Source organism: Apium graveolens, chromosome 9, assembly GCF_009905375.1.
Source record: "Apium graveolens cultivar Ventura chromosome 9, ASM990537v1, whole genome shotgun sequence".
Taxonomy (NCBI): Eukaryota; Viridiplantae; Streptophyta; class Magnoliopsida; order Apiales; family Apiaceae; genus Apium; species Apium graveolens.
This window is the reverse complement of record NC_133655.1, coordinates 25,782,935-25,792,613: the sequence shown is the minus strand read 5'-3', so window position 1 is coordinate 25,792,613 and position 9,679 is coordinate 25,782,935.

Below are 9,679 nucleotides of genomic sequence, written 5' to 3'. Positions count from 1 at the left end.
AAAATCAAATCGGAAGATATACCGAAGACTGCTTTTCGCACTAGGTATGGACACTATGAGTTCTTAGTTATGTCGTTTGGGTTAACCAATGCACCCACAACCTTTATGGATTTCATGAACAGAGTATTCAAAAAGTACCTGTATATATGTGTGTGAGTTTTTATCGTTGATATTCTAATCTACTCCAAGACATAGCAAGAACACGCAGAACATTTGAGGATAGTCCTGGAAATCTTGAGGAATGAGAAATTGTATGCCAAGTTCTCGAAATGCGAGTTTTGGTTGAGAGAAGTTCAGTTTTTAGGACATGTGGTGAGTAGCAAAGGAGTTTTAGTTGACCCTGCCAAGATAGAGGTGGTATCCAATTGGGAAAGACCAACTACCCCAACGGAGGTTAGGAGTTTTGTGGGTTTAGCATGATATTACCGAAGATTCGTGCAAGATTTTACTAAGATAGCCGGTCCACTAACTAGACTTACCCGGAAAACAGAAAAGTTTTTATGGACTGAGAAATGTGAGGAAAGTTTTCAAGAACTGAAAAGGAGGCTGGTGTCAGCACTAGTGCTCGCTTTTCCCGATGGAAAGGGAGAGTTTGTGATATACAGCGATGCATCACTTAAAGGATTAGGATGTGTACTGATGCAACACGGCAAAGTTATAGTGTATACCTCTCGATAATTGAAGGAATATGAGGGAAGATACCCTATGCATGATCTAGAATTAGCAGCCATAGTGTTTGCCCTGAAAATTTGGAGACACTACCTATACGGTGAGAAATGCGAGATCTATACTGACCATAAAAGCCTCAAATATATTTTCACTCAGAAGGAACTGAACATGAGACAGAGGAGATGGTTAGAGTTGATAAAAGACTACAACTGTGAAATTTTGTATCACCCAGGTAAAGCCAATATGGTGGATGACGCCCTTAGTAGGAAGGAAAGACTCAAGATGATAATGAAATTGGAGCAGTTGATTAAGGAATTTGAGAAGATAGAAATTAACGTAAGGATGACCGGTAGGGGAACGGAAGGATTATTCGAGATTAAGCTAGTGTCGGAGCTGACTGAAAAGATACGAGTATGTCAGGAAAAGAAGATGAGTGAGGAAAGAGGAACTTTGACCGGTGTAGAAGTGAGATGCGAGAAGGATGAGAAATGGATCATGAGGTATGCGTCCCGAATTTGGATTCCAAATGTGCAAGAGTTAAAGGATGAGCTGCTGCACGAAGGGCACAACTCTAGATCTTCAATCCACCCAGGAAGTATGAAAATGTACCGTGACCTTAAGGAATATTATTGATGGCCTAACATGAAGAGAGAAATAGCAGAGTGGGTCAGCAAGTGCTTGACATGCCAGAGAGTGAAGGCTGAACATCAGCGACCTAGTGGACTATTACGACCCCTAAAGATTCCGGAATGGAAATGGGAGCATATAGCCATGGATTTTGTGACAGGCTTACCAAGAACAAATACCAATCATGATGCCATATGGGTTATCATATATAGATTGACCAAGTTCGCACACTTCCTATCAATCAACGAAAGATACACCGTAGACAAGTTTGTAGATATTTACTTGAAGGAAATTGTAGTAAGACACGGCGTTCATGTAGCCATAGTGTCAGATAGAGACCCAAGGTTTAATTCACGATTTTGGAGAAGCTTCCAGTAATGCGTAGGCACCAGACTAAATATGAGTACCGCTTAACACCCCCAGACTGATGGACAAAGTGAAAGGACTATTCAGACTCTGGAAGATATGCTACGAGTATGTGCCATTAATTTTAAAGGAAATTGGGATGACCACTTACCCCTGATCGAATTTGCTTACAACAATAGCTATCACGCTAGCATAGGAATGCCCCCGTATGAAGCTCTTTACGGAAGGAGATGTCGCTCTCCCCTATGTTGGGACGAAGTCGGAGAACACAAGATATTAGGACCAGAGTTAGTCCAGCAGACCAGAGAAATGGTAGAACTCATCAGGAAAAGACTGGTAGCAGCCCAGGACAGACAAAAGAAGTACGCCGACCAGACCAGGAGGGATAGGGAATATGAAGTATGAGATTCTGTGCTATTGAAGGTATCTCCTTGGAAAGGAGTGATGAGATTTGGAAAGAAAGGGAAGCTGAGTCCCAGATTCATAGGACCCTTTGAAATTTTGAGGAGAATAGGACCTCTAGCTTACGAGCTCGCCTTGCCTCCTAATTTGCAATAAGTACACAACATATTCCACGTGTCCATGTTAAGGAAGTACCATGCAGAGGCACGACATGTAATAGAATACGAGCAGGTAGATTTACAACCAGACCTGACCTACATCGAGCAGCCAGTAAGGATAATGGACCAGAAAGAACAAGTGCTGAGGAACAAAACTGTGAAGCTGGTTAGGATCTTATGGAGAAATCAAAATGTCGAAGAGTCAACTTGGGAACTTGAAGACGCAATGAGGAATAGATATCCCCACTTATTTTCTAATTGATTCCGGGACGGAATCCTTGTTAGAGGGCAAGACTGTAATAACTCGAATTTTTGAGACCTTGTAAAACGTTTAAATGAATAATAACCCTGACAGACAGGAAAAACGTTTGAGTCCACACTATGTAGTGCATGAGAAAATGAGTTTCAGAGTTGATATTACGACTATACGTATCAAATAAGTGTATGTAAACGCTATTAGTTATCGAAGAAAACGAACTTTGAAACACGACCGTATTTACGACTCATCGAGGATTACGTGAATCACAATATAATTACGAGATTAAAACCCTACGAATTTATATTCAAGTAGGATAATTAAAAATGTAAGGAATGAATACGAAAGGAATTACATCGCGAACCATTTACGAGTAAGAATTACGAAAAACGTTTAAGTAACCGAGCGAACGCGTAAATGATTAAATAAACGTAACACACTAACTAAACCATGGTAAGGAAGTAACCATGGTTACTTCATCAAATAGTGAGCTAACTATAGGATGCTCAAGCTAGCTAGCAAAATAGTGTGCTAAGGAAGCTAAACCTTGTAGTTAGCTTGTAAGCTAGCAAGCTACAAAGATTTGTCCCTAAGATTTGCAACCAAGAATCAACCTAGAATGCTATACTAGGAGATTAAAATCAATTGCAAGATATCACCCCATCTTCCTAGAAGCAACCTAGCAAATCAACCAAGCTAAGCAACCAAGAGGAGTATAAATACCCCCCTTGATGCTCCATTCAGCCCTAATGAAAAAAGGGAGAGAATTCAAATTCAAAAATCCAAGTTCTAGCTCTTGTTAAGTTCTCCAATTAATTCTCAAGCCTCCTAGTAATTAAAATAAGGTAAGAAAATTCTTTCATCTCTTTTTATGAAGGTTTGATGGGTGAAATAAATTCAAAAAACTCACTAGTGAATAGTATGAATATTAACCTCTCTTTGGTTTCTTGATTTCAATGGTGGTTTTAGGTTCTAAAAATCATACCAAGCACTTCCAAGCCTCTACTATCCTCAAGAACACATCTCAAGCTTTCAAGAGAGGTAAAAATATTTGGCCCAACTTTATTTAAGATTCATTTTTGAGATCCATTTAGTATGTGGTAGAAAACCTAGTGTAATGAGTGTTATTGAGGAAATCTTGATGATTAAGTTAAGGAGATTTAAGGTTGGTTGTTGTTACCTAAAGAACATGAAGTTCTTTAGAGGAGTTTGTGTGTTGATAATGATATGATTATTGTTGGTGGTTATGTTAAGAGTTAGGGCGTAAACGAAACCCCGATCGTAAACGTAACTTTGTTAAAACCAACAAATCGTAACTTTAAGTTTCTGCAGAAAGTCCCGAAGTTGTAAACTGTAATTTATTTAAAAATAACCTTTGTGGATATAAAATGTTATAAGGATCGTTTAGGCGCTTGAATCACTTGATTCCGATTTACGGATCAAAAGTTATGACCGTTTTAGTAAAAGTGATTTTCGCGACAAAAACTGCTACAAATTACGAACTTTGAAAATATAAAGGATCGACTTAAAAGTGTTCATAAATCATGAAATATTTACAGAGGGTAACATAGAGAGTTTCCTAACTGTCATAAAAATTTGAAGTGAAAATAATGATTTCTCAATTTTATAAAAATGTCGGAGTCGAGACCACGTGAGTAGAAACCGTAAGAATCCATAAGCGGAGCCAACGGCGATAATAAGAATGAACCTAAGATACTTAGAAAAAATGAAGTGACCATAATGTGAATATGACTAAAAGGAATGATAAGGTTAGTATAAGTTGAGAGGGTGCATAATAAGTAGCGCATGAGTGCGAGTTGCCGTAAATTAGAACGGAACCTAACGAAATGAAATGTGTTTATGGTTATAGATTTCCGAGCGGAACCTAGTGCATCCACCACCTCGAGATACCCAGGCAAGTTTACGAACCTAATTCCATTTTACTGTAGTGTTGTGAAAGGATTGTTTTACTATCATTGCATAAATACCATGTTTGGCATGATACATAGTTGTTGAAATTTCGCATAATGTAGCGATGTTGTACGATAAAGTATATATCGTGAAATGTTATTTCGCTTTAAGCGTGACGTATTATATAAGACCGAGATTCGGTCGGGATTTAAGATAAAACCCGGGAATCATTCCGGTGATATTATAGGACGGTTATAAGTCCATAGTAGTACGTTTTAAAGGGACTCATCGTCCACTTACGAAACATTAAAACACCTCGAACTTTTATTAAAATGATTTCCCAACGATCATATTCCCTCAACTATATTTTATTGTTCGAATAATAATTACTATGTACTTATTCCTTATTATGGGAGTAGTATACTCCAGCGATTATTTATTTCAAACCCGATTAATCACTATAGATTATTAATTATGGAGACACAAACTAGTTGAGGAATATTATTTTAAATATTCTTTTAAAGAGTAAACTCATTCGAGGTTTAATTATTTATCGATTATCATTTAATTATTTATTAAAGGGTTTATTATTGATTTATCCTGATTTAAAATATACTTTCTGATTTCATAATACATTCAAATAATTTCAGATCGTCGGTGAATATTATCCTGACTTATTTAATATTTTGAATATAGTTTCAAGGAGAAACTTTTCCCCCTTATTAATTATCTGTTGACAACGGTCAACTCACATCCTCTAGTTATGATGGTTCGTTTCCAATATAATAACCTGTAAGTGTGTGTGTGTGATAAGTGTGGGGTCGTGAAGCGTGAATATTTATATACTGTAGTGTGAGTTGTGTGGGTTTAGATAGCGTGGCCTCCGTGACTCCTAACCCCGGGTTTTGGGGCGCCACACTCCTGGTAGTTCTAGCCACAGCTCTAAATGGCTAAGAATTCCTAGTCATGACAACCAAATTCTAGTCGTAGCGACTAGAATTCCTTATCACACGACTAGGATTCTAGTCATATCACGGGCTTATTGGCTTCTTTTCAAAGGTCTAAATGACCAAGAATTCCTAGTCGCGATGACCAGGATTCTAGTTGTGACGACTAGAATATTCTCTTCCCATGACTAAGATTCTATCACAGGATTAAACATCTAGGACTCTAGTCGTTGTGACCAGGATTCTAATCATGACGACCATGTTAGGTAATGAATACAATACAGAAGGGGGGTGAATGTGTTTCAGATATTTCTAAGGATTTTCGAATGTTTGTTACTTGGTTAACAAAGCAGATTAGAAATGCAGTAATATTATGTTAGCTGAAATAAAATAGTGCAAGTAATATTTCCAAGACTCACTTAATTTTGTATTAAAATCAAGCTAGTGTTTTGCTACAAATCCCGTGTTCTTTGTAAGTAAAGAACTCAGCTTCTTACTTGAGAGAGTACAAGAAACTAGATCTCTTTGAGACACCTAAAATAAAGGACCATTATTTACTTTATAGATTAGAAAACACATGTTTACACAATATACAATAAGATGTTCTAAACCCTACTTTAAGTTATCTCTAAAACATTCCATTTCCGTCTTAGTGTATCTTTGCAAATCGTGTAGGTCTGTGACTTTCCTTTATCAGTTAATCTTGGCCTTTGATCTTACACTTTTTAAGCTGCTTTTGTAGACTTGTCAATCTAATTGATTAGATCGTTTGTTGATTGATAAATTTGGATCTTTAACTTTTATGCATTCTGTACTTAAGGTTCATATCGAGATCTTCAGTTTGATCTATATAGAGAAATGACATCTCGTTAAGTATAATGGCTTATCGAGATCTCTTAGTTTTCTATAAGTATCTTTGACTTGTCGAGGTCTCTGAGTTCTCTATAAGTGAACTTGGCTTGTCGAGATCTCCAAAACTCTGCTTGTAGAAATGACTTGTCGTTATCTCTGAGATCTCTATAGGCATTTTGACTTGTCGATATCTCTGAGATCTCTAATGAGAAAATTGACTTGTCGATATCTCCAATCTTCATATCTTCATTTTGACTTACCGATATTTCTGAGTTCTCTAATGTAGAAATGACTTGTCGATATCTCAGAGATCTCTATATACATTTTGACTTGTAGATATCTCTGAGATCTCTAATGATAATTTGACTTGTCGATATCTCCAATCTTCATATCTTCATTTGACTTGTCGATATCTCTAAGACTTCTCTATAAGCTATTTTGGACTTCTCGATAAGTCATTCTAGAGTTCTCGAATGACTTCCCTATATGACTTGATCTGTGACTTGTAGATAACTCGACTTAGAACATTTTTCCTAAAGCAGATTTATTCAACTCCAAGTTTCTTCACAATTTGTCTGAGGCATGATCTTCTTGATCTTCTTCCAGAGTTCATTCTTAGACATGAGACTATTTATAGAATAATACTCCAGTTTAATCTTTCACATTTTTACAGACTCAAGTAATACAATACAAAATACAAATTTAGATTATCATACAACTAATTCCTAGGGTTATCAATTTGACTTAGTTTTGTTATAATACAGGCATGTCTTGCACAACAATCTCCCCCAATTTGTGAGAAGGTTTCTTATCACAAATTCATGCCCGATAACAAGATTAACCCCAATTTACAATGACACAATAAAGTTACATAAAATTGACAGAAATAAAAGTACAACTTCTATACATCTGAGTGATTACATGAGTTTGATAAGTACATTCACTACATGAAATTCTCATAGCTTGGATCCTTTCTAATAAGGTCTTTAAGATTTACTAGCACTTGAAGTTCTTCAAAGATTTCAGTCCCTCTTAGAGCTTTATTGTGCAAGACATGCCTGTACTATAACAAGACTAAATCAAATTGACAACTTTAAGTAAGTTGTATGGTAATCTATATTTTCATTGTGTATTGTAACACTTATGTCTGTAAAAAAATTTAAATAGACTAGATTGGAGTATTTTTCTGTAAACAGTCTAAAGCCTAAGAATAAGCTCTGGAAGAAGATCATGAAGATCATGCCTCAGAGAAAGTATGAAGAAGCTTGGAGTTGAATAAATCTGTTTTGTGAAAAACATTCCAAGTCAAGAAGTCTACAAGTCACATATTTTGTGTTGTAGAGAAATCATTCGAGAACTCTAGAATGACATATCGAGAAGTCAAGAAAAGCTACTAGAGAACTCAGAGATATCGACAAACCAAATTGAAGACATGAAGAATGGAGATATCGACAAGTCATTTCTTCACTAGAGAACTCTGAGTTATCGACAAGTCAAAATATAACTAGAGATCTCTGAGTTATCGGCAAGTCAAAATATCACTAGAGATCTCTGAGATATCAAAATGTCTATTTGTCACTAGAGAACTCAGAGATATCGATAATCCAAAGTGAAGACATGAAGATAAGAGATCTCGACAAGCCAAATTCTCTTATAGAGAACTCAGAGACTTCGATAAGTCAAAACAACTATTGAGTGATGAGAGATCTCGATAAGCCAATATACTTATCGAGATGTCAAGTTCTCTATATACCAAACTGGAGATCTCGAAGTAAAACTCAAAGTACAAAGTGCATACCATCTAAATATCCAAGATTAGCAATCAACAAACAATCTAATCAGTTGGATTGACAAGTCTACAAAAGCAGCTTGAAGAGTACAAGATCAAAGGCCAAGATTAACTAGCAAAGTAAAAGTCACAGGCGTGCAAGATTAGCAAAGATACACTAAGCCAGAAATAGAAAGATTTGATTATCCAAAAATATGGTTTAGTACATGCTATTGCATACCGTGTAATAACCAGTGTTTAATGTTCTATAAAGTAAACACTGGATGCTTTGTTTTAGATGTAACAATTGAGATCAGAAATCTTGTATTCTCTCAAGAAAGAAGCTAAGCTCTTTATCAACAAAGAGCCTAGAAATTTTATAGCAAGACATTCTTAATTCAATACACCATATTTGACCTGTAGCAACACTTTTTTTTGGTGTTACAAGCAAAACTGTTACCTTAAATCCTTAAATTTTGATCTGAGGTAACACTTTTTTTTGACGTTGCAGTAGAGGATAGTCGATGTTACCATAGATATGATCAAATTGCTATTGTAACATAATATATAGTGTTAGTATTGATATTAAAATAAGTGTTACCATAGGACTAAATATTTAAGCGGCATATACAATTTTGACCAAAATATTGGGCCGCTAAATACTAAATCCATCCCGCTCAATAATTTGTCTAAAAATCAGTCTTATCTCTCTCCCTCTTATTTTCACTCTCTTCTTCGTCTCTCTCTCTCCTTCTCTCTCTCAATTCATGTTTAAAAATTAGATAGTTTAATCATATAGTCTCTCTCTCAAACATACATACACTCATAAATAAATACTCTCAATTAATCGATTAGGCTTCTTAATCGAGTTCAGAGCTTGGAAATTAGGGTTCTAGTAATTCATCTTCTTGTTTTGATGTTTATTGCCGAAGAAGATCGCCTCTTTGTCATTCGCTTCGGTCCCAATTGGGATGAAACTTATATGAAAGTACTTCTATTTAAACCCTAATTTTACTTTCAACTTTTTTATCTCTATTTTCTATTTTCTTGTTTTTTGATTATTTATTCAATTTATTGCTAGTAAGGTTGTTTATGATACAGAGTAAACAACTCATACAGAGTACAAATGAGGGGGTGAAGGGAAGGAGTTTGAGTGTTTGAGGAATGAGTTGAGGAAAATGGCTCAGTGTTAATGGACGGGGTGTTTCCGAAGAAGTGTGGGTGCGCGGTTTCTAAGATGGAGGGGTGGAGTTTGAAACTCGGAGGGAAAAATAAGAAGTGAGTTGCTTTTATGAATTTGAGGTTTATTGAATATTTCGTGATTTGTTAGTAATGGGCACTTTTTTTAGAGGTATGTGATTCTTAGATGTTAGTAATTTATTACTAACATCTAAGTGTAACTGCAGCTAATCTTTGATAAATCTCCTAGTTGATGTGAAATTAACAAAAAGAGTATAGTTGCTCTTTTTGCGAGGAGGATAGGAAAACTTTGATCCAGAGAAGGAGATATATTAAACCGCGGACCATGATTATCTTTTTTCTAAAGTGTGTTAATCATTTATATCTTTCGCCTTTGAGGTAGTTTTCTCTTAGAAATGATTTTTTAAAGCAATTTTCTCTTAGAAAGTTAAAAATACCAGATATTGAACCTATCTTGAGAATAATGTGACATTTAAGATTTATAGAATTGCTGTAGAAATTTCAATGTTCGGTACCGTACCAA